The sequence below is a fragment of the Sceloporus occidentalis genome, unplaced genomic scaffold, assembly GCF_023333645.1.
Source record: "Sceloporus occidentalis isolate IW3139 unplaced genomic scaffold, rSceOcc1.0.p SCAF_121, whole genome shotgun sequence".
Taxonomy (NCBI): Eukaryota; Metazoa; Chordata; class Lepidosauria; order Squamata; family Phrynosomatidae; genus Sceloporus; species Sceloporus occidentalis.
Genome location: NW_028317101.1, coordinates 1,411,859 through 1,439,292, shown reverse-complemented (window position 1 = coordinate 1,439,292; position 27,434 = coordinate 1,411,859). Strand labels below are relative to the sequence as shown.

Sequence of the window (27,434 nt, the reverse complement as noted above, 5' to 3'; positions counted from 1 at the left end):
AACACATTTTACATGTGCCCCTATTTCTCTTTTTGTGAAGTCCTTTTGTTATATGTGGAATTGCAATGGAGACACAAAAAGGGGAAATGTCTTATTGTAGTGGCCCCAGATCTCCTGATTATATTTTACTTTTATTTTCAATAAAAATATCCCTGAGGAGGTCTTCTGCCAGAAACTTTAGCCCTGACTCATGTTTCTGTGAGCAACCTTACTTTAACCAAAGGAATCAGACATTATGGCTTCTCTGGAGCATCTAGCCAAGCACAGAATTCCCTACTTCACAGTAGTTTACTTGAGCAAATCCTCTTATCTCCCTAACCAGTTCAAGATGGGCCTCTGCTGTCCTAAGCCCTATGCTTAAGGTGCCTAATAGATACGTTTATTTTGCACACGTTTTCAAAATATTCCTCAATAAACTAGTGGAGTTTCTTATAATGCACACATGATCCTAAAACTGGGAGATACACATGTATGAAAAGGAGATATGTTTTCTCATGAAATATATATATATTATTTTTATTTATTTATTTATTTTTTTTGTGGCAAAGCTGTTGAATGACTCCTTGGAAATCTTACCAGCCAGATACTGGTATTTTGGCTATTTTATTTTTTTCACTATGTCTACCTTTATATGTGATTTAATCAAAGTGTCCATTTGTTGCTTCGTTCCACAGAATTTACCGCACTTAAATGTCATATTAATAACCATTTTATACAAACATATATTCATCCTTTGGAATTCTCAGGGTTTGACCTTGATTCTCAGGGTTTTAGGGTGAAGGGGCAGATTCTCAGGGTCACACAGTCTGGAACAGACGCCTTCCTATTTCTACACTGCTTTGATCATATATATAACACTTGGTCATTTTGCTACCAGGACTGGAGAGCCTGTGGTTTGAGTGATTAGCATTTAGCAGATGAGTTATTTTTGAGCAGCAGAGCAGCCTGATCACTCAGTAGGACAATCTAACCTCGATTTTGGTAGAAAATGCTAGAATATGTTGCTGCATGTAATGTGTGTTTTTAAATCTTATATTACCTCCTCAGTTTATCTACTGCTTTTTATACTTCTTGTTGTGTTATTACTTGATATAGAAGAAAACCTTAAAGTTATTTTATCAAAAAAAGGTATTTAAAGATTTATTCAATCTCCAAATGATTTCAAATCAAAAGAATTGGAGGGGGAATGGATGTATCGCAGGTGAAACGCATTGAAGTGTTATCCAGAAGCGACATCAATGCTCAGATGCAGAAGATAGATGTAAGCAGGACACATCAACAAAATTTACTGCACTTAAATGTCACATTAATAAGTGTATCAAGTTTGACCTTGATTCTCAGGGTTTTTGCCTAAATCTCAGATTGAAGGGGCATATTCTCAGGTTCACATTCCTAGACTGCTTTGATCATATATAACACTTGGTCATTTTGCTACCAGATATGGTTGACATCACTGCTTGAGTGCAGATGGCTCAATTAACGGTCTATATAAATAATGACAAGTCAATTTTTCCATGAGAGCGAATTAGTTAAAACATTCCACAAACCACTATACGCACCGGCTATGAAAGGGTTAATATTTCAAGAATCTCAGGTTCAGCTCATTTATAAAATTTATTAATTTGTCAGCTTTCTCACACCAACTACGTGAACATTATACAAACATACAATCTCACCATATCAGAAATTGTGACTTATATGTGAAATTAACTATTCATTTTACGGCTTTACATAGAATCCATAAGACAACAGTGACGTTTATTGTTTATCAGTGTAGCAACAAAATAATCTTTCATATACATATCCCTTTCTTTGACTACTCAATCAATATTAACCTTTCCACACAAAAAACACTGGCAATTGAAAGTCTCGGTTCTTGATTTGATATGTGCTAAGAATAATTAGCCAGAATTGATTTAAATATGTTGCTCTTTCAATAAGGGTGAAATCAGAGCCAGTTTGATTTCCAAAACTAAATAGCCCCTTTTAAAGGGACTCAAAGGAGATATTAGGAGGCAGACCTCAAACAATAGGTTTCTTCTCACAGCTCCTCTTTCTAGAAGGTATCTTTACAGAAAGTAGAATAGAATGTACACTACTTCTACTACGTAATTATTGTATCGTAAACCACTACCTTAGGTTTTGCTGAACTGCACATTGAGATTTAATTTATTTTCTGTAAAACTGCCAATCACTTAATTTGTGGAGTCATTTTGTAATCTTAATTATATCTATATCCTTTTTCCACTGGAAACAGCATCGTCATATTCAAAAGCAGGGTTATTATACATCTTTTCTTTGTCATCAGTAACATTACTTTCCCCATATATTGTCTTTTCAATAGGTGGCCATTCAGGATCCTCATCTAGGATAGCCCGTGTTATTTTGTAATTGCTGCTAGGTTTCATTCTGAAAAGTTTCTTCAAAGCTATCCATAATGTTCTGTTATCTAGTATAAAATCCTAAAGAAAAAAAAAAAACAGAAAGCAATTTAGAGATGGTTCGGCCTATCTAATCTACAAATTTTTGAACATGCTATAAAACATCAAGTTGCATTTAGTCCCTCACCTTATCATATAACTGGCCCATGTATGGTTTACAATGCTTAAACTATTTCATACAACTTCAATCTGAGTGTACATAACCTCAAGTAATATTTCATGACACTACATTGAAGTACCGTATTTGCTCGATTATAAGATGACCCTGATTATAAGACGACCCCCATAATCTAAATATTAATTTAGGAAAAAAACAAAAAGCCTGAATATAAGACAACCCTATAGGAAAAAAGTTTTACTAGTAAATATTAATTCATGTAAACATTTTTTTCCTATTTAATAAAAGCTATGATTGAGAAAAATATATATTTTTTTATTTCCTTTTATTTGCCAACCTGCCCCCCCCCCCAGTTATGCACATATGCCGCCAGGGTTGCCACTCTGCCCCCAGAAATGCCTTATACCCCCTATTTGCCACTCTGCCCCATGATGTGCCTTTTAACCCTCTATAAGCCAGAGTGGAATATAGGGGGTTAAAAGGCATATCATGGGGAAGAGTGGCATATAGGGGGTTAAAAGGCATTTCTATATATATATATATATAACTGCTAACAGCAATCACACTCCTATCAAGCCAAGGCAGCCAGTACATGCTGGAACCTGGGGATGATAGGAGTGTGAGCACACTTGCCTATGCCCTATGCCATGCTACCACCACCCCCACCCCCCTTACACATCCATGCTATCACACACACTCTCATTCACAAACATTTAAACACTCATTCATTCCATTAATCACACATACTTCTCAAAAACCCTCCCCCACCCCCTTACCTGAACTGCAGATCTCTCACTCAAAGACTTCTGCAGGGGCCCGGCTGTGTGAGCAACTTCTCTGGCCCCGCCCCCAGAGGAAGGAGGGGGGAGGCAGAATTATGTGACACTCTGCTAGCTTCCTGTTCTCCTGCTTCTAGCAGAAGAGACGCTGCTCGCGACCAAAGCACCGGTAAGCAGCCTGGCCCCAGCGGACATTTTTTTGGGGGTCTGATTAGAAGACGACCTCGATTATAAGACGAGGGGTATTTTTCAGAGCATTTGCTCTGAAAAAAACCTTGTCTTATAATCGAGCAAATACGGTATTAAACCTCATACATTTAGTAAATCATTATTTTAACTCTGCAGAGTATGGTGGGAGTTGGACCTCTTGATGAAGAACTTCAAATGACACTCACCTCAACCACATATGAGACAACGAGACATATAACCAGGATGACCAGCATGTGAATCCTCCAACTTCTGGGTGTACAGACCAGCTAGGAAATAAATATATTTACTGCAACCACACCTTGGGTTTTGTGGTAAAGGTATAATATTAAGACAACATTTACTCTCTCGCTTTCTAGGCACACACTGGAAATATACATATATATTTAGACTTGTGCACATGGACCAAAAGCGATTCTGACAAAATGTTCCTTTAAGTTTTTGGTACATTATTTTTCAGACAACTAATTTAATTTCCTGCATTATTCTGGAGCCGTCTTGTTGCAGAACCACCGTGAAGAGACCAGGATAACGCAGCAGAGAGCAAGTAGAAGAACTGAGATAAATAAGAAGCAAATAAAGCCAAGAAGTATAGCTGAACAAATGGTTGTTGAAGAAGGTAGGAGAGACATTACGATAATGTTAGAAAGCGATAACATGAGAGAGTAAGTGATAGTGAGAATAAAAAAACTAAATTCAAATGGAAATTCTGATCTCTCATTGTTGGACATCCGTACAAATGAATGAAATTGGGGAAAATGTGATAAAACAAATTGCACAAGTCTCATATACATATACTGTACATACACACACATGTATATATATATATATATGTATGTTGTATGTATCATTCTATTATTGAGAAATACTCACCTCTAAAACAACGTACATCCCTTCAAAGTCAGCAAATATGAAGAATAATGTGAGAGCGAACTCTACTATCAGCGTAGCAACAAAGAGGTCTTTAAAAAAATATATATTATTATAATTAGATTTCCACCTTACTAAAATAATTAGATGAAGCACATTTGTCTCATTTAAGCATCATTCATTGTGTACGAGATTGTAAAATGCAGAATATGGACATCAGGTAACATTTTTTCCTTTAAAAGTACAAACAACTGAGATAGAAAAATAGTTCAAGTTCTCTTTAGAATGTTGTTCATCTTTCATCACAATTAATATTAAAATAGAAACGTTTCCTCTCCTGAGAAACATATGTTGTGTTTACTTCCAGGGGGTTATTTGGGACACAGTGTTTTTGTTTGTGTGTGTAAAACAGAAGCAAGCTACATGGAATCTTATGGACAGAAAAAGATAAAGGAAACAACCTACAATTTTTATATATTGGCCGACGGAATGGCTTTCCCTTAGTCAAAACTAAAGCCAGGATCACCAGGTGCATAGCAGTTAGCAGCCAAAGGGTGGTGTTCTCAAAACTCTCATAGTTTTTCTTTGTTCTCTGCTTTATTAAAATGGAAGTACGATTTATGTTTAGACTTTCGTTTCCTGGATAACAGGCACTATAAAAGAAAACACAAATTATTGAATTACAATATGGAACAATGGCAAAAAAATAACACTCCTTATTCAGATGAAAAAGTCTTATCCTGCTTACTGGAATTTTAAAAGTCTTGTTTTAAATGTGCATGCTTAAAATGGTAAACACCTTGAATAATATTATCTGCTGATGTTCCATAATGTCAGTATAACTAATATTAACTCAATCTAGTTACCAAATTACACAGGGCCAATCCCACCATGGGAAAAGTTAAGCAATAGAGAATGGGGTCTATACTGGTTTGAGTTGATGTAACATAATCACAGTTCACCAATGTCACTCACAGCCTGAGTTATAGGTGTCCGTAAGTAAAACAGTAGTGAGACCTTCATGCCCTAATAAATGAAATAATTGTTTAGACTAAGCCCACAAGAGTATCATGATACCTTGATAAGCATGGAATTGTGGAATAATAGTGCCTGAGAAGCCTTATAGCAAACCCATCCCTTTTTGTGCCAGACTGGATTGTAATTAAACATCACTTAATATAGTCCTGATGAAAGTCAGTAATGACTGAAACGTCGACTTGACTTTGAATAAAATGAAATTGTCTATTTAAAGACCTGGAGTGCTGACCTTCTTTTTGAAAGTGTTTTACATGGAAACTGCTGGTTACTAGCACCGGGCTTGGAATATTTGGAATGGTGTGCAATGGACTCTGTGAGTAAATATATATATATATATATATATATATATATATATATATATATATATATATATATATATATATCGTCAGAAAATCCTTGCATTAAACTCCTCCATCTTAATCTCTCAGTGCTAAAAAGATAAACAACATAAGTAAAAGCACTTGTTGGGGCAAAATTAATGATCCAAAGTTTATTAGTATGTCAATGTTACAGTTCTCTTCACAAAAAAATGATCAATACTTTTAATAAAAGTTCTCATAAAGAACTGAAATGCTGACATACTAATCATTGGGTCCTCTTTTTCATTTACCTGTGGATATGGATAGATATAGATTTATAATATTAGCGCTAGGAACAATAGTGTTTTTAGGGATTGTGACTGTACCTGTACAAATCTTTGTCGCTATACCATGGCTGCTTCTGAACTATTATGAAAGCATATGTTTGCATGGCAATTGTGAAAAGCACATGGTAGATCACTGAAAACAGCATAGATGGAGAAAGCAGCTGCCCTGGAGGTCGGTACGGGGCCAGTTTATGATATGCAGGTGTTGAACTCACTGGAAAATAAAGTCATAGAACGTCATATTGGCAGTCTGAGTGAGTCACCTAGGCTGTTAAGAGCCAAATAACCTGTCCTTAGTCAAGCCCAAAACACTATAGTCACTTTTTTACTTTACAGGGTTTTGAACCATATTTTGCTGGAATATATCTTACATGTCCTTGTGTCATTCTTTTGCCTTTACAGATACAGTGTTGCTGGCATACAGTTACATGTAACATCTAGTATTCTTTCTCCATCAGAAATATCAAACAGGCCATCAAACATAATATTACAAAAGAAGCTTATAATTCACCCATATACCGAGTTACTTATTCATTGCACTCTGTTACATTGAACTCTATACTTTAAAGTTACAGGTTTACAAGAGCTATTCTCTACCAGGCCCAGACTAGTCATAAGACATACTTGGTGGGCTGCTGTTCAATTAACTCTCTCACCGTTCAGGCCACTCAGCTGGCCGATGTTATAACGTATGGTGCTATTGCCTGTTGATACATGTGGTCATGAGCTACACTTCAGCATCTAGGCTATTGCAAAAGAGCAGCATGCGACCACCTGTATCATTGTTCTGTAGCAAATGAAGGGTCGATTGTAACAATTCTTATTGTTAATTGTAATTTAATCTAGCGCTGACCGCATTGACCAAGAGGTATGTGGCCCTCAACAGCAAAAGACAGACTATTATTATTATTATTGAAAATAGGTCATAACTGTGATGTGAGATAAGATATAATTTATTTAAAAATACTCACTTGTTAAGAAAATCACAAACATAATAGCAAAATCATGAACAAGGAATTGATTATTTCCAAAGATGTTTCGTTGCTACAAACAAAAAAGAAAAACACTGATATGTTGACGTTTCTTTTTTGCATTAGATTAAAAAGAATCTAGAGGTGCTATGGAATAAAAAAAATAAACCTGCATACGATATTATTAATATATTTATATTTAAAAAATGTAAAAATAAACCTTTTTATGTAAATAATCAAGCATTTGACCATACGGAAAAAAAAAATACTAATTCAATTTCTAACCAGTTTTCTAACAAACTCTAAATGCAACATAAACAGAATTTATAGGTAATATCAAGTTAGTCAGTTATTGCCAACAAATTAAAGTGGAAGATCTGTCTACGCACATGCTGTATATTATCCAGACCATTTTGCACCATCATGTTTTTTACATTCAATTAACGTCACTTTTTCTTAAGTACTGAATTAGGGCAAAACTCATAGGCTTTAGACTATGGTAATGCGGGTCCATTTGGTTACATTTAAACTGCTCTAAAAAGTGCAGGTTAAAGAGTCTTACCCAGTACAGCAGGAGCGTGTTAATATATTCAATTAATCCAAACATAGACATGTATTTAAACATGCAGAAGGATGTTACAAGAGCGGCTCTTCCTTCCCTGTGATAATCAACAAATAAATTGGAATGAATCCATAGGATGTTTCAAAATCATTGCGTGCGCCACTACTTTGTTGCCTGTAGTGAACGTAACTTTTGGAATTCATGTAAAGGGAAACTGATGATATATAATATTTATTTTTACATTCCTGCTCTAAATCCAAAACATGCAAACTTTATAGTTACACTGAAGATAAGGCCTGATGCATATTGAATGGTTCTTACACCCTCAACCTGGACAAGCTGTTCCTAAAATGAACTAAGTAGTCAGCCTGTCATGACCCTGCAGAAAGCTGAACTTGTATGTCCTGTTCAAAACATTGAATAAACAATTATTGTTAATTGTTATTTAAGTTATTTGTAAGCTTCACTATTATTGGATAATATGAAATTATGAGGACTGCAGTTTAGATATGGGTATCTGTGTAGCAGTAGACTACTATGTGTTTCCCTGGATACATTGCTAAATAATTTTTTAAATGAATCATTTATCCCAAATATACTGTTAGAAGTTGCTTACTTAAGAAGTTCTGTAACACATTCAATATTTGTGACTTTGGAGTTAAATGGTGCAGCGACTGAGGCTTCTTGTTCTGATAAAGATATTCCAGCATTGGCCATTTTCAAAGCCTGAAAGAAACATTGAATTATTAAATATACAAGTTAATAGTTAGCTGTATGAGACAGATATATTAGATATATTCTAAAAATACTTATAATCTGGATACTTGCTGAATAAGGATACTTACTGCACAATCATTGGCTCCATCTCCACACATACCCACATAGTAACTAAAAGACAAAATGTGCCATGTTAATTAATACATTAATATTACATCAAGAAAACATATGTCTCATTTTCCTCCTCCCCTTACAATCTGAGCGCCCACTGAATTCATGCAAATTGAGTGACAGTCACATACATGCATGAGAGGTAAATGCTTAAGAGTAGGAGCTCATGTACATAAGCATGGGGAGGAAGATCCGAGAAAGCATTTGACAGGGTGGCTTGGCCTTATCTATTCCGCATTCTGGAACAACTTGGTCTTGGGCAACAATTTTTATCTTGGATTAAGGTATCATAAAAATCGAACATATTTGACGCAATATGCATTAAAACTGGATTTGCTGCCTGTGAGGTGACCTGGAAGATGAGATGTATAGCAAAATATGAGGGCATTGTGGGGGGAATATATGACTACAGGGGAGTATTTACCCACTCAGCCCACGCATTTTCAACACCACTGAAGTATAGAGCAGGCAAGTAAGGTGGGAGAAGGAAATAGTTTCATAGTCCTCATCCCCACAGTAATACTTTGGTGAGGAATCCAAGTTCCCTACATCCATGACTCACAGCTTAAATCTATTCTATAAAGGTACTTACTCTAGTTTTCTAAATTCATCTATTATTGTGGCTTTCTGTCCAGGTGACATTCTTGCAAAAACTGTTGCATTCATCAGTAGCTGTAGAAGATACAATGTCAGTCAATGTTTTTTAATTTGTGGAATAAATGTGAATATTGTAAGATCTAAATAACATTACAAGTGATTTACATAGTATTTACAATAAACTATACACAATATTAACTTTATATTTGGAAGAGGGGGTCCACAACTCCGTGTACTTCTGAGTGGACTGAGGTGCCTGAATCGGGAAGGGGGCAGAACAAGTATTGCCACCCATTATTATTTATTGTTTTATATAGCACCATCAAATTCCATCCAGGCTTCAACAGCACGGCCTGGTAATAAAGTCTCCTATGCTCAGGACTTAACTCTCTCTCTTTACTGGAAAAAGAGAGAGCCGGAGGTAAGTGCTATATGATCTTATGATGCTATACTTCCCCATTGGGTCCTCAAAACCTTATTGGCAATTTATTATTTTGCTTTATTGATAAGACACAACTCATTTCAAGTTCACATGTCATTTCCTTGGTAGAGTTCTACTTAAACATGCCCCGGCGGACCCTTTTTTCTCTTTTCTGTGGTTTGTAATGCATGCTTTATTCCGAATGTCTGCTCCTCTAGGAAGATTGGCCCCAAATGATGGTGCAAATTGCAAGGGATACTCACTAGTTGAATAAGCTTGGACACATCAAAGACAATTCTGGGTGCCATGCTGCTAATAAATTACACAGAGATAGCACACAGTGTACAAGCAGATTAAAGTTTTACCACAGTACTGAGAAAATGGCAGCTCTTCCTCTTCCTGGGTCCTTCCCCTTTTTTGTAACTGAGGAAAAAACGCCATAAAAAACGCCAAGGCAAAACCCACATGGCGTTTTCATGGTGTTTTTTTCTCTCCCATAGACTTCTATTGGAGAAAAACGCCAAGATTTCCTTGCAAAAAACACCAGAGTGTTAACATGCTGCGATTTTGAAAAACTGCCACAGAGACCAAAAAAGCAGTAAAACGCCAAATAAACGCCGTGTGGCTGAATTGGCATTATTATGGGCGTTTTTGCAAAAAATACCATAGTGGAAACCTAGCCTTAGACTGATATCTGTGACGGGATGGCAACCTTATCCAGAAAACCATAGGAATGGCCCCTCCCGTTAAATCAAAACCATAGTAGTACACTGGCCATTGCCATTAATTAACCACCAGCAGCACATCCCTGCACAATAAAATATGAATGCACTTAACATAGAAATACTTACTTTAGGTAACAAATCACTAAAGTGCTTTTCCAGGTTTTCATAAGTTTTCCCACTCATTGAAAAATGATAATCATTGCTGTAGTTCTTGGTGTCCAAAACATCTTCCACATTGATTCTGGTGTCCTATTAACAAATGTCAGTCTAAGAATTATTTCCTATTAAACTATCTTATGATGCTATACTTCCCTATTGGGTCCTCAAAACCTTATTGGCAATTTATTATTTTGCTTTATTGATAAGACAACTCATTTCAAGTTCACAGTGTAATTCCTGTGTTTATTAAATGAAATAGGGGAGAATTTCCCTCTTGGGGCTACACTTTTGGTGATCCTAAAGACTGACCACCAAAGATATGTTCAGCCATACTGACAACCAGCAGGCACAATGACATAGCTGTACGTTTGTTATAGCAACACCAATAATCTGTAAATGGAATCTTTCCATATGTAATATAACAATTTACCAAAGTCACAGTAGATTGTGAGCTACATTAACTGTTAAAGGTACAACTATTTTTAACTACAAAATGTTCTATATTAAGAACCCAATCAAGAAATAAATGACTTACGTATGATGTAATATCTATTACTAACCTATGCGTACAAGGCACATTATAAGCCTTTAAAAGTTGTATAGAATTTTGCGTATCAAACAAATAACCTTGTATGACTTACAAGCGAAGTATTATGCTTCTGGAACATCATAAAATATATCAATTAATAAGTGTAGTTTGTCATGTAATTGAGAATGAAACAAGGAATTCTCTGACATACTCTTGAATTGCTCTGATCCGATGGATATTCCAAAAGGCTACAGGTGACAGATGCTGGAGTAGAACCGTTTGGTCCACATGCTTCAACAAGAATAATTTTACTGTCTTCAGGAATCATGCTGCAATTTCTTGCAACAGTAGTTGCAGTTTTAATATTGTCACCTAAAGTAAAAAGGGGTAAAGAAATATAAATATATACTGTATTATCAAGTGTACATGTGCTCAAAATGCAACAGTTACTTTGTAGTAATGTCCCATGCTATTAAAGGGGGCTACATAAATGTCACTTTTTCAAGGAAGGAAAACCCCATGAGAGACGTCCCTCTTCTGCAAGCACCCATAGCAACCATCCCTTTCTGCATCCGTTGACTTTGAGTCCAATAGATCACATACAGACACACAAGAACAAAGTAGTGAAATAAAGGGGCCTTTGAAAAGAAACAAAAGGATGGCTAGTATGTCTAGTGTTGACTTTCAGCACAAGCAACATACCAACTATGAAAACTAAAGACTAAAATAATTTAGAGATTTTTACAGAAAAGAGATGATATGGGTGGGGGGACTCGTTCCCTTGTGTCGTTTACAGGGGGCCTAGCTAGGGTTGCCACCTTTTGCAGTGCCATTTCATGGAGAGACTTTGAAAGATTGTTCCTGGGGTTGTGGTTTATATAATTGACAACAAATACTTTGTTTAACTGAGAGAAAGGAGAGCTAAATAGAAATACAAGACAAAAGAGAGATAAGAAAAGAGAGAAATGAAAGGAGAGAGAGGAGGGAGACAAGAAATAAAAGGGAAGGTGGGAAGGAAGAGAAAAAGGAGAAGAGGACGTGGGGCAAGATAAAATAATGGAAGAAAGAAGGGAAGAGAGAACGACAGAATAAAAAAAACATTAAATTGAGAGGAGAAAGTAAGACACACACAAACATTCCCGCAACTTTTCCCAAACTACATACTATGTTAGACTTTACTGCGAAATCTTTAGCATTCCCACTGCATTCCATCAATAACAACCATGCTAATTATACTATTATTTTAATAATTTTTTGATTGATTTACCTGTGATCATAACAGTCCTTATGTTTGCGGCATTCAATTCCTCCAAGATTGCCTTGGTTTCTGGTTTAAGTCGATTTTCTAAAATCAGCAAACCAAGAAAATCCAAATCTGCTTCAATTTCTTCCCTTTAAAGAGATTTAACATGTTAGTAATTAGACAAAAGCCCAAAGGAATAGGGCAAACAGCTAATCCACATTTCAGGTTTGCTGCATTGTATACATCTATGAGTGAGGATAAAAAAACATAATTATATATCAGTTCACCTTTCAATGCTGTCAAAATCATCACAGTTTTCCATCTGGATGATTTTGTATGCCACTCCAATGACTCGTAGCCCTTGAAAAGTGTAACGTTCAAGCTCTTCCAAAAAATCAGTTGGGACTGTTGAAAAAAGGTAAATTAACCAAAAATGCCTAAATGGAATATTTCCAATGCTGGATTAAGTTATTAAATTGGCAAATTTAGCAGAGCAGGTAGAAGTGAACCACCCTATTTTGTATCAATTGCGATGGTGAATAAAGATAACCATAGCAGTTATATGTTTTATGAAATGAAAGGATTATGGGGATGTGTGACTTGCTGTAATGTTACAGTTTGCACAAAAATTATATATTATTTTTATATTGAGCAATAATTTGTGAGGCTTTCTTTCTGTTTAGCAACAATAGTTACAATGACTAAAATGTTTTGAAAACTATATGAAAAGCAGTCACCATCAGCAATGATCATAGCAGTGTACCTGTTTCTGGTTTGGAAAAACTGGCCACCATCTCTGGAGCTCCTTTCATGTAAACAAGTAGTTCATCCTCTCCTATTACCTGAGTAATTACGGACATGCGCTGCAGAGCTGATGAGAATGGGTACTGAAACAAAACTTTGACACCTTGCATTGCCTGTAAAGACAAAAAAATAGGATTGCAGCTTCTGTATGCATTGCTTAATAAAACAATATATAACAAATGATCTAGGAAATAGTATTTTCTGTTACTTTTGTTGTAATTCTCACATCTCACAAATAAAGCCCTAGGGACTAGTAATTGAATCAAGGGTCATTGACCAACTTCAAGTCATCTGTTGCAGCAGAAAAAAAGATAAAGAACTGCGAAAAAGGAATACGATTTTCTACTCTACTAAATCAACAATAAAAAGTGCAGCTCAGCCCACCATCCAAATTAAATACTGCAATGAAGAAATAATTTACATATGGGGCCACATTGTGATGCCAGAAAAAGGATGGAAAAACATGTTAAATATTTTCCTCTAGATTTCTAGTTTTGTACTGCAATCCTTTTCAGCTGTAATTAAAAAAAAAATTGAAATTAAAGGACTCCATATTTATTGTGAAGCCTTACCATGTTTGATTCCGGTCCTGGTCTGACAACCATATTTTCTGAATGCTCTTTTTCCGTATCTTCTCCTTTATCTTCTAAGACCTACAAAACAAACCAAACAATATACTTACTATATTACTTTTGTACATGCTGAATATATCTAGTATCTGGAAAGTAAATAGTAAATGTTTTTTTTTTAATTTGGAATACCCATTTAGTAGCTTCAAACATTTTCAGGTCCAAAGGATCTCCCTGCATCTTTCCATCCGTCATGATCAAGGAGTGGCAGCTTGTCATGGCTCCAAACAGAGGTCCCCAGGACAAATTATCCATTTGATTGAAGCTAATCATTTCCTCAAATCTAAACATTAAATGAACACACTATAAGATAGATTTTTTATATCACACATTGATGTGAAAGGTCCACTTCAGCCCTATACTCTTTAGTTGTTGGAGTTAGAAAATAAGACTTCTGCTCACTTAACTTCTCCTGTGGTTGGGTGCACTGGGAGAAGGAAGCATTTATATGTACACTTCATACACATGCTCAGTAGCACTCAAGTTTTGGTTCTGGTATTACTGGTTATATTATTAAAATCTGCATTTGTTTATCTAATGTTAGTTTACTGCATATTAAGGCATTAAGTCATAATAAATGTATTTTGAAAAGAAAACACGTACTGTTTCCCTCCTGAAGGTATAACGCCCATTAGATCAAGGCCATCTTCAGTTAATGTGCCAGTCTAGGTAACAAACAAAAAAAAATCAGTTAATATGAATGAACTATGCTAGAATGGAAGTATAAGACAAGCATCCTCACAAATTCAGTTTAATTTGGTTATATTAGATTTCATTAGCCACCCATGATTTTATACAACATGTCTGCAGATCAAGGAAGTTGATTAGAACAAAAAAAAAAGAAATTTCTCTAAGGCTAAACTATACTAATATAATGTAATGACTAGTTTCTATACTTTTCATACTCATAGAGAAGCAACCACATTAAACCTGTGTCTTTACCTGAGACAGTCCCTTTTCCCCAAACATCGACCCCTTGTGTCCTCTGAAGTTGCCAAGACATGCAAACTAATTGTAGAAACTAAAATATTTACACCAACAACCTATTTTGCTCAGAAGTTGAGGTTCTGGGTATTCTGCAGCTGCCAGGACTTGAAGGCTAAGGTGGAGTACCTGAAGAATGGACTAACTAAAACCCAAAGCCAAAATGTCAGGGCAGATGTAGGGAATACTGAGGTTTGATGCACAAACAGGTGTTCTCATACACAAACAAGGAAAAGTGTACCCCAAATACAGTCAACATTGAACTCATAGAAGGAATCCAAGTAGACTGATGATTAATGAATATGCTTAAGGTGGCATCCAAAGTGTAAGCATGTCACACTGGGAGAATATGTAAGAATAGGGAGCAATAGTTTGGATCCTGTCTGGTAAGGGCAGTTAAGATGTAGGTATCAAGCAATAAAAGTGCTATTATAACTGCCTTTCAATTAAAATGGAGATTATAAAGTGAAACTGCACTAAATCCACTTACTTTATCAAAACAGAAGATATTTAGTTGGCCACACATGTTTATTCTGTCTGGGCTGATACAAAATATACCACATTTCTTCAGTCTGCTTTGGCCATATAGGATTCCGACTGTCAAGGCAGCCGGTATGATGGGGCAAATTGCAGATGTCAAAAGAACAAGTGATTCGACTATGATTCTCGCAGCAGACACCTGTAAATAACAAAATGGTAAATTACTGAAACGTGTACCTTATACATCAAAATGTATATATATATATATTTCGATGAAGCAGCTGAGTAGAATTTGAGCACTTGAACAACTTGCTAATGATGAGTCAACAGATTCAACTTTATTGATCTGATCTTACATGTTTTACAAATAAATGTAAAACTATTTAAATGCCCCTTCAGCTTTAATTTTGTAACATGCCTTAAGAAAAGACCTACCTCATCTTAAAATCTTGAACTATAATCCTATTTCCGAAGTTAATACAGCAAAGATCTTCAACAGTGTACAATATGTATCTCAGAATATACACATTGAGGTTTATTTATAAATAGTAAATCTTGGGGGTTATCATCATGGCAACCGTCAGACTAGTCCTGTCCTAAGCCGGACTGGCAATGATGAGGTGGCCGCAACACTTTAAGGCCAGCAGCCGGCTTAAGTCCGGCCGACACTACCTTTCCGTGCTTACGCAGTGGCCGAACATACCCAGCTGGCAGCTGTACGCTACAGTGCCTCATCTGCCATATATATATATATATATATATATATATATATATATACAGAACTGGGTAGAAAATAGAATTCATTTAATGCTAAAATACAGTGGCCGAACATACCCAGCTGGCAGCTGTACGCTACAGTGCCTCATCTGCCATATATATATACAGAACTGGGTAGAAAATAGAATTAATTTAATGCTAAAATACAGAGTTTTTCATTTGCACATATAGCTGAACCTTGTTATCAATGATATGTGCAAGTATATAACTGTACTGTATATTTGGCTCCTGACAATATATGAAACTAAAGATAAATATTAGAGAGATTCTAAAGCATAAATAATAAAATAGTATACAATATAATGAAAATATAATTAAAACAGTTACAAACAGAAAAAGGTACACTAGAGTACTGCTACTGTCCTTATAGTTGTGAGTGAACATTAGAACATTGCATTAGTCTAAACACCACCACCAGGACCACAACGTTATGCATGGTACATAGCAAGTGTTAACATGACCTTACCTGTCTTTGTGCAAATATTATGACAGAATAAAGAATGCCAATAATTGCAAGAATTCCCAAAAATATAAAAAACCATTTGACATCTCTGTGTAATTTAAAGTTCAGAGGTTTGGGGTACAGTATGGACCTCACCATGTCTCCTTTAGTTGTATTGAAACCTATTAACATTAGAAACACAATGCATGCATTACGTAGTGAAAATGTCACACCAAGAATGTGCTCTCCGCAAGTATATTTTCTGCTTAAAGACGAGTCAGATGTGCCCACTGCAATACAGCACCCAGCTAGTTACACTAGATGATTAGCACAGCGCATTCAGCTTTTAAATACTCGGCCCTTCTAGTGATTTTCCTACCTGCAGGAGACCTTCACATATTTGATTCGTGGCCATGTTGTATGTGCATGAGAGCCATATAACTATCATATACATGATTACCATCTTCCATTTCTGCTTTTGTTCGTTATCTACAATAATTTTAATGGAGATATCCTTTCTTATACTATGTCTAAACCTCCAACTCTCTAATATTAGACTTGCAAATCTGCTCTTTTGAAATATACTTAATTTTTTTAATTTTGTCCAACCTACTATATGTATTTGAATATTTCTCTCTCTATAGACTATAGATTTTACTTTATGTACTTAGATTTTTCAAAATCACTATTTTAAATTCTGTATTCCATTTTGTTCATGTTATATACAGTAAATCGTATATATTATGGTCAACTGATATTTTTAAAAGCAGATAGGAGAATAAAAAAGAGTATAGGAGATAAAAACAAGGGTCTCAATTAGCTGAGGACAGAGAAATCTTTCTAACACCTAGATAGATAGACAGATAGATATAGATTTAAAAAATTGTTTACGGTTCACGCACCAGTTCTTAACACAACAGCTCTGGCTGGGCCCTGAGCATTTGATTCGGTCCGTATGATCTCTGTCCCACAAAATAGGATATGTCTCCTATAGTCTTCTCCGCTGTACTGTTTCCAAGGCATTGTGTTATCTCCATGTGGAAGTTGAGTTTTGGTCACAGGAATGCATTCACCTAATGAAGCAACATACATGTTTATTTCTAAAGTCTTAATTACATTTAAAAAACATGATCTTTCACTGTTACTGATATAAAACCAGCAAAACAAATAAGAAGTGTGACCTTAGGGCGAAGTCACCAAAGTGCAAGTCTGGTTACAAGGTTTATTTTTAAATTAAAAATCTTCTTTGATAGGAAACACCCGCCAACTGGCCTTACTAGATCAGACCCTGATCACTTGCTACTTCTACATTACATTCTATGTATTCATTTATACATATGATTGAGATGTTGCTGCCGTGCACTAGCATACTCCATAGGACACCTCACATACCTGTTAGCATGCCTTCATTAATAATACATGTTCCATTGATTAAAATGGCATCGCAGGACAAGAAAAAATTTTTGCCTGATAAAATAATAATGTCTCCTGGCACCAAGTCAGGAGATTCCACCTCACTGAAATCTGTAAGGAAATGGCAATAAAACATTAGGTTTGGTCCTTTCAGAATAGCATTCAAAAACATACATTTGCAAGATTGCCTTGTAAGTATGTATTGCATTTTTTAATTGGTAAAAATTATATATTTTTTTTAGTTTATTGAACTGTAATAAGTGTGATTGCCACCAGGCAGTGCTGTGGTATTCACTACCAGCACATAATGGGAAGTAGCTTCTGCCTTCAGGAGTTAGTGGAGAGATTAATTTAAAAATTGATGACCACAGCAATAGGGTTTATTCACTAAAGCAAGAGTTGCCAGGAGTGCTTACAGGAGAGCTGAGCAAGCGCCCTGTAATTCATACATCAATGGGTGAATTTCACAGATTTAATGCTACATTATACAGGCCTGACCAAGTTCTCCCTGCGGCAGAAGGTGGGGTTCAAGGGTGAGCTGAATTTAATAAAACCTCCATAAATCCTATTTAAGTATGCATGCTGTGGGATTCATTTGCTCCATAATTAGGACTAATTTCACACATTCAATAACATGCTCCAAAACACAGCCATTCAGATCCAAATCAGGATATGTACATGGGGAAGGGCCCTTACACACCTTGCAGGGGGGCCTTGTTATGCCGTAGGCTGGTTTAACAAAAACATATATATTTTATATATATATATATATATATATATATATATATATATATATTACATAGTTACATATTTAGATGGGCTGAAAAAAGACATGCGTCCTTCAAGTTCAGCCTTTCCCATATCTGTTTATTTCTTGCTGTTGATCCAAAAGAAGGCAAAAACCCAGTTGTGGCTCTTTCCAATTTTGCACAAACTAGGGGGAAAAAAATCCTTCTTGACCCCAGAATGGCAGTCAGATCTCTCCTTGGACCAAGAAGCTGTTTCCCCATAATTTAAAAATTATATCCCTGAATATTATGTTTTTGCAAGTATTCATCCAATTGTTGTTTAAATGTCTGTACAGACTCTGATAAAACTACCTCTGCAGGCAGTGAATTCCACATCCTTATTGTCCTTACTGTAAAAAACCCTTTCCTTTGCCTTAAACTAAATCTCCTTTCTTCCAGTCTAAATGCGTGAACATGTGTCCTATGCATAGTCCTGTTTATGAATAGGTTTCCACACAATGGTTTGTATTGGCCCCGAATATATTTATATATGCTATCATATCCCCTCTGAGGCGCCGTTTTTCTAAACTAAACAGATTTAAATTAATTAACCTTTCTTCATAACTAAAGTGTTCCACTCCTTTTATTAATTTTGTAGCCCACCTCTGTACCTTTTCTAGTGCCATAATGTCCTTCTTTAGAATAGTTGCCCAAAATTGCACAGCATATTCAAGATGTGGTTTTACCATTGATTTATACAGAGGCAAAATTATATTATTATCCCGCGAATTGATGCCCCTTTTTATACATGACAATACCTTACTGGCCTTAACAACTGCTGACTGACATTGCACATTGTTTCCTAGTTTGTTGTCTATAAGAATTCCCAAATATGTATATATATATATATATATATATATACAAGGTATAATATTGCATATTAATATGACTTCCCTACATTCTACACAGCCCAAAAATTACTATAAATTCAGAAGACACAATAATTCAAACAGACAACATAAAATAATTTCCTAGGTTAAACTCTTGGGAGACTGGGCCAATTTCCATAAATTTGCTATAGTTAGATTTATGTAGCAACCATATAAGCAGATTAAATTTTAGCTAAGGAAACCTATTGAGGGGGAGGGGTTTTAGAGTGGGCGGGGGCACTGGTGATGTTAACGGTAAACACTTGTGATGACAATCAGCTCAAGAGCCAATTGGAAGCCCCCTTACATTACAGAAACATTTGAACGATTTGTGATCTCTTGTAGTGATTGAAAAAAAAAACTACAGTGTCACCATGTATGAGTATGAGTTTCATGGTTGGCTCCTTGGTGCCTTACTTTCAGTACAAAATAACTTTAAAACACTTTTCTGATTAGGGATCCTGTTGTTCTGTATTAATGTAGCAATGTGAGCAGTCACAGCTGAGAGGTAGACCTGAATTTAGAGAGTTATTTATTAGGGTAGTGGGCTTAGTTCACTGATAGGCAGTAATTTTGTTATAAGTATATTGACTTCACACAGGAGAAGAAGGCAATAGGGTCACTAGGTTGATATTTCTAGGATCATGTTAATGATATATCATATTTGCTTGAATGCAAATGCTCTGAAAATACCCCTCGCCTTATATTCAAGGTCGTCTTAAAATCAGAACTCAAATAGAGGTCAGCCTAAAAGACTAAGATCCTGATGCCCCGCAGCACTGCTGCTGCTGGCACTTCCGCCGGGGCTTCTATGATGGAGCCCAAGCATTACATGCCCTTCCCGTGCTCCACCATAGAAGCCCAGGCGGAAGTACCGGCCAGCAGCAGCGGAGGTTGTGTGCGCGCATCGTGCAGACGTTCACTGGCTGCCCGAGAGGACGACCCCACGCAGTGCTGCAGGAGACCTGGATCCTCCTCTCATCTGTGGGATGTACGCAGACAACCTCCGCTGCTACCTGACACTTCCACCGGGGCTTCTATGACGGAACACCAGCGTGACCTTCTGGTGCAAGCCCCGGGTAGCAGCAGGGGTTGCCCCCACTAGACACCAGGGAGTCTGTAGCATGGGGACAAGTCTATGGATGCATCGGTAAATTGGGAGGGGGGCATATAGGAAGGTATAAGGCATATCAGGGAGGCAGATTGGCAAATAGAGGGAATAAGGCATATCTGGGAGGCAAAGTGGTAAATAGTGGGTATAAGGCATATCAGAGGGAACAGAGTGGCATATGGGGGGTATAGGGCATGTCAGGGGGGCAAAGTGGCATATCAGGGAGGAAGAGTGGCATATCAGGGAGGCAGAGTGGCATATTGGAGGGTATAGGACATATCTGGGGGCAGAGTAGCATGCCGTGGACAGATGTGCCGTCTTATAATCGGGGTTGTCTTATAATTGAGCAAATACGGTAGTTTTTTCCCACCAGTGTTTTGTTGAAACACTAACAGGAATTCACACACATGGCTTAGTTGTATTATGTTGTGTAACCTCATAATTACGGTTTTAGCCCCATTCAAATGTTTAAAGAGATTCATGAAAATGTCAATTGTTACATCGATCTTTCATGCTGAAAGTGTAGAGCAGATGTACCAGCTAACCCCAGATCATTTTTTCCTAATAGTGAAATAAGAAACTAAATATGTCCCATTTATTTATGGGATTTCAGGTCAGTGCAAAAGTCTATCTATAACAGAATAATAAACTTACCATTGCCTCTTCGACATACAGTGACTTTCATGTTATTGTGAGTCTTTACCAAGTTATGCAGTTTTGAAGATTGCTAGAACAAATAGAAAACATGTGTAACTATACAAGGTATTTGATCAGCCATGTAAAACCAATGCAACCACTAATGGGCAGACTAGATGGAGTGAATGAATCTTATTTCCCCAAAAATTATTTGTTTCTATGTTTATAATAACAATGGCAAAATAAATGGAAAATATGCAAAAAAATATACCGTATTGGCCCGAATATAGGCCACACTTTTTTCCCCCACTTTAAGTGGCGCCGGGCAGGTACCTGCATCCTACTCTCCGATGCACTCTGACAGCCTCCCCTGTCGGCACTTTCCACGGGGGGAGTGCCGGCAAGGGAGATTGTCTAGGTGCATCGTGCAGACGTTCACCGGCAGCGGCGATGCGCGCGTGAACGACCTCCGCTGCCGGCACATCTGCTCAATGTGCGTTAACAATCTCCCTTGCCGGGAATTACCACGAGGGGAGTCCCGGCAAGGGAGATTGTTAAAGCACATCAAGCAGACATGCCGGCAGCGGAGGTCGTTTATGCGCATTGCCGCAGCCGTTGAACGTCTGCTGCATAGCAGCTTGATTGTTTTGTCCATGACAAATATTTACAAAAAGAGATGATGGTACCATGATAAACATTTTATCAGGGGTATACCTTTCTGAGTTCCATAAGAGACAGAGTTATGGTACAAATAGATAACAGCAGAATTGCAATGGCATATCCCAGGTATCCTTCAGCCAACCACAAGATAACAGTGAAGAACTGGTACAGATAGAAGAGATTTAGCACCTATGAAAACAACACAAATATTGGATTATTTATTCTGTTTATCCATGACAATCACTGTTGCACGCCACTAATAAAATAGTACCCTCCATCAAAGCCTAAGCCATATGGACACAAACATTAAGTTCCATGTAAAGCACTGAAATAATATGGTAATCACTGATTTAATACAAACATGACATACCTTATTTATGAATAATTTCCAAAGTGGAGAAACCTCAACTTCAATGGTATTTGAACCACATACCAATCTCCTAGTACAAAAAAGAAAAAATATAATCTTTTAATACACATAACCATTTTTTTCTTAAAATAATTAAACAATTTAAGGTACTTTACCAAAAAATATAGTTAAATGTCTTGAAAAATTTATTTTATTTATTTTTAAAGAGGGGTTTTAAAAAGGCACAGTCATTCCCAAATCAACAGTATATCTAAGGTCAATGAAACAAGCTCTGCTTCCGTGAAATGAAACTGCTTCCCCTCACTTAGCAGAGGAGGGTTTCTGCATTTGCAAATGAATTTGTAAAATATAAAGAACAGGGCTGTGAAAGAAAAACTAAGCAGGTACTTCACACATAGCGTGTGGCTGTGTGTATTCAGTAGGCGGCCGCATACTGCAACACATCACTGGAGTGGCCGTAAAGGTAAGTGTGTGGCTCAATTGGCTACCAGCCCTCAGGACATTTACCTGATTTCAAAAGTATGGTGTGGTGTGTCCCTTAGTTATAGCAGATAGTAGTAATAGAAAAAGGTTAAATATATACATACATATCCAGATTGATTTCCCTTTATTTTATCAAAGTATATGTTGTACGTTAGTATTTTTGCACACCTTATATCTTGTTCCTCTTTTGTCAGTCCAGATCCATACATTGAATGAATGTTAAAGCAAGTACGTTCTTCTTCTAAAGTTCTGCAGGTAAAGAACATATGGTTAGACCAACTGTGCTTGTATACGATGGCCATCTTTTTATTATTATTATTATTATTATCATTACATCTGCATCTGGAAACTCACCCAACTTTTTGAAATTCCTTCTTGAAAAAGTCCCAGACATATCGAATTTTCTGTACACGAATGAATTTTACCTTAAAAAAATGTTAGGTTTTAGCACTAGATGTTGTTTATTACAACTGGCACCATTTATTAATGCTTTATTATAAATATTATTACATTATTTTATAGTGCCATTAGGTTTCTTAGCACAAAGGTTGGCACCTGGCAGAATTAATGAGGAATTTGCCACATGACAACCTAGGTTACTGCCTGCTGCCCCTAGCAAAGTGTGAGCCACTGACAGCAATAGAGGGTTGTGTCAATTCATAAGCCCCCTGCTTTGTCTAAAAACTCCAAAACTCAAAGCAATTCTTTTGGCCCCATTGCATCTAAATCCACATCAGATGTCGTGAGCTGTAGACTTTCAGATCATGGTGGACTTTTCAGGAATAAACCTAATCTGAATATTTTGTAAAAACATTACCTTAGAATCCAAATTTTCACTGGAGAAGAGTATACCACTTACCTTGAGATCCTTTTTCCTTATGGCTCTGTTTACAATTGAATCTTTGTCTGAGATGACAGAACAGCCAGACTCATTCTGCAAAGAGTCTCGGAATTCAGTTAGAGAAACCCATCGCATCTTCTTTCTAGTGTATTTCTTTCTACTATCCTAGAAAAAGTTTTAAGACAGTCATCAAACTATGATGCATAATGAGCCATCTACTGCTCTTTTTAACAGATTAATACTCATGATAAATACTTCTAGTTGTGATAAATTGGGGCAGTGGTCGCTAACCATTCCTTTATAAAGAGCTACTTATTTTTAATTAAATGTTTTGAGAACTGCTATGAAGATGTATTAAAAATGTAGCAATTGAGGAGATAATCTAGGTATGTAATTTAATTATTTATCTACTTTTTTACATTTGTGAGCCTTGGTTTGCTTACAAAAATAACCCTTCCATTCTCCACTAAGCAATGCATTGATTTATTTGGGGGTAGTGGGAGCAAAGTAGTGCTAGCTTCTGTTTGGAGACCCCTGATTTGTAACAGCTGCCACATTTACTATGCCATGCTAACATACTAAATAGATCACATAACAAATTAGACATTACAGTAATATACAATTATACATTATATAGATTACAAAATGTTAAAGGCTTTTTTTCATAAATTTTCTATGGGACATAAGTAGGAAAATAACTTACTGTTGTCCTAAGTAAAACAACATTGGCTTTTTCCAAAGATGATGGGACACAATTGGACCACACACTCCACTCAGGCTTCCAATAAAATAGCAGGAGAAGAATTCCACCAGAAACAAAGTACCCAATCACACAAAGGATGATCCATGGAATGCTGATTTTGTAGCCAAAGATTTCCTTTGAACATAAAGAATATAATTTCTATTATAGCACCGGATAATGTTTTTGATAGAAACCATACATGACTAAAACAATATTGGAACATAACTCAACAGGACACTTCTGCATTTGGATTCATATGAACTGCAAATTTTGTGAAAAATTTGCAGATGTCAATTTGTTTGAATCTCCGAAAATTAGGTCAGACGCCCCACGAAATGGACAAAAATGAAGTAAAAAGATACACATTTTTGTCTGAATTTCATGGGCTCTTTTATTCACACTTTATGAATGTCTCTCTAGCTTCTCTTCCGACCACTTCAGTTTCTGCTTCTGAGTGGAGAATCGGGGAGAGGATGTCACCGGAAGCTCCACAATTTTGTGCTACAGTATGAAATTGTATGAAAATTCTGCCAAAATGGCTTCTGGTGAAATACTCTTCCATGAAGAAATGGCCAAAAGGAGCATGTAAACATCAGCTTTCATATTTTAAGTGTTGCCACGTATGATTTTCACATATGAAATAATATAGAAGCCAGTACAATCTAAGGATAAACACTGCTAACCCTCAAGGCCTTAGCTGAGCTCCCAGTACACAGAGCATTACATCATGGTACCATTAGATAAACCAATTATTTCGGCTTCAATGCAACCACAAATTGTGGTGCTGGTGGTGGGGTGTTGTTATTGTTCCCAAACACTAAAGTAAAGCATGTACCAATTAGGATGCGTGAAATGTTTACTTTTTTATTAAAACTAAATCCATGATAAACAACAACTCACTATTTGTATAAACCGTTGTGCAATTTAAGGCACAGTGAAAATGAGTTGTATACGTTAAACTACAATACTACATTACTGATAAGTTCCATAGAATGCAATGTGCAGAGCAGAATTGTCAGATACTTAACATCTTCTGTTTGTTACATCTTTAAACTAAGTTGAGCTTGTGATCATCATGCTGCTTAATGATATCCGAATAGCAGCATTCCCTGGTGCATTGCACCACTAAGCATACAGATCACATAAGAGCATTGTGAGCAAGAATGAGGTCAATGCCAGAGGCTCCAAAGAGCTCAGCTACCAATGCCAAACCATCCGACAAGAGGCCTCTCCCATACCCACAATGTCAGACAAACCAAATAGACTTCAGGAAGAAACCTAAGAATAGAAGTCAGTACACTGAGGAAACAGAGACCTAGGGGAAAAGATGGGGTTAGACAAATTAGCCCCAGTTATCTTTTGGGGAGGGAAGAAGGCAGTAGTGGGTAGAATCTGGGCAGGGAGTTTGAGAATAAAGATGCTAACCTACAGCCCTAGTGAAGCAGTGTTTCACCTTGAACCTAAAATAGTTTCCTTAAGTTAGACCTCTTGCGTATAAATACTGTAATAATGGTACATTTCATGTTACTACATGCTTTTAAAGGCAGAAAAGTATATGATACAAGTAGTTATGCTCTACTGACCCCTCCATAAAGCTCCAGGCTATGTGGGCACTATTCTAAGCCAGACCATACAAAATACATCAGATGATAATGCATTTTAAAACGGCAATCATAATTCACTCATCATAATGAAAATGTCTATAACCTAGTATACCTACAATGTACTTAAAACACTTAAGCAGCAAAATTAGTCTGTGCGTAAGGGGCTGAGGGTAGGTACTATAATGTACCTTACTGTAAAGATGCGAAAACCAGTGCGAAAAAATTGGCTACCATAGTAGAAAAGCAAGATATTCACGTTTGTGAGAATTTTAAAAAGGCAGAAATGAGATATGATGTTGGCACCATAAAATTGCACGCATAAAATGTCTACTGTTTATCCTTGATTAACAAAAACATATGAAACTGGGGAGGAGGGTTTCTTGATAAATGGATATGTTGTCAGCACTATTTTGCCCAGAGTAACTAACACTAATAATCTACAAAAGACTAAATAACTATAATTATATTTAAATATGTAATTGGAGCATGCCTATGATTTATGCAAATATGTAACTCAGTATAATACAGTGCCAGTATAGACATCTTTTTAATTTGCTAATAAAAACTACTTATTTGTCTTTAGTGCTAAATTTGAATCTTTACCTAATGCAAGAACTGCAGGAACTATGGGTGGCTAAAAAGCAGTAGTTAGGAATTGTGTATTATTTTGACTTTGGTTTTTATCCAGAAAAGCCTTAGAAAACACTACTAATATAACAGACCACATCACCCCCCCCCCCAATTGCTTTGTTGTTCTAAATAATTTATTGGGATCATTTCCTGTATAAATAGTAACCAACTGCAATTATCACATATCATTAATTATGTAATACAACCACGCCAACAATTATAGAATTAAAACATTTCTAACAAGACTGTAATAAGTTATGTTTTCCACCTTTAATATATGAAGGATGATTTTAAAAGACATCTGTATTATTTTTCTACCTTACTCAGAAGTGTATATATATATATATATATATATATATATATATATATATATATATATATACACACATATGCAATAGTAATTTAATTTCATCAACTCTGTGCCTCTCTGTAGTTTATCTGCATATAATATATTTCAAATTTACACAGGCGCTGGTATATTTCACTTTTTTGTTATACACAAGCTAGGTATAGCTTAATTGATGGACATTGATATGTGAAAACCAGTGAAATACACAGATTTCATTTTTAAATTGCATAAATCAAAAAATAATCCCTATATCCTAGACAAAAGCCAATAAAAAAAGAGCAAAAGACTAGAATGTCTAAAGTTTGTATACTGTTGTTTCTTTTTAAATGTTTTAGAGCTTCTTGATCCAAGGAGAAATCCGATTGCCTTTTGGAGTCAAGAAAGGATTTTGCGCCCTGATGGCAGAATTCGAAGTAGCTTTATTAGGGGTTTGTTTGCCTTCTTTTGGATCAAGAGTAGGAAGGTTAGGTAGAAAGGTTGAACTTGATAGACTTAGGTCCTTTTTCAACATTATGTACTATGTAACTATGTATTTTAATTTGGATAATTTTGTAGCCAGCTGAGACTTTATTAAATGTGGCACAAAGCACAAAAAGTGAAGCTGCTATAAAGTGTTTACAAAGTAAAC

General features: G+C 36.2%; 1 pseudogene; it reads right to left on the bottom strand.

The window, feature by feature from the left end:
• LOC149282201 (putative cation-transporting ATPase 13A4) overlaps positions 1 to 27,434 on the bottom strand; it is a 77,896-nt pseudogene that overhangs the window by 49,221 nt on the left and 1,241 nt on the right.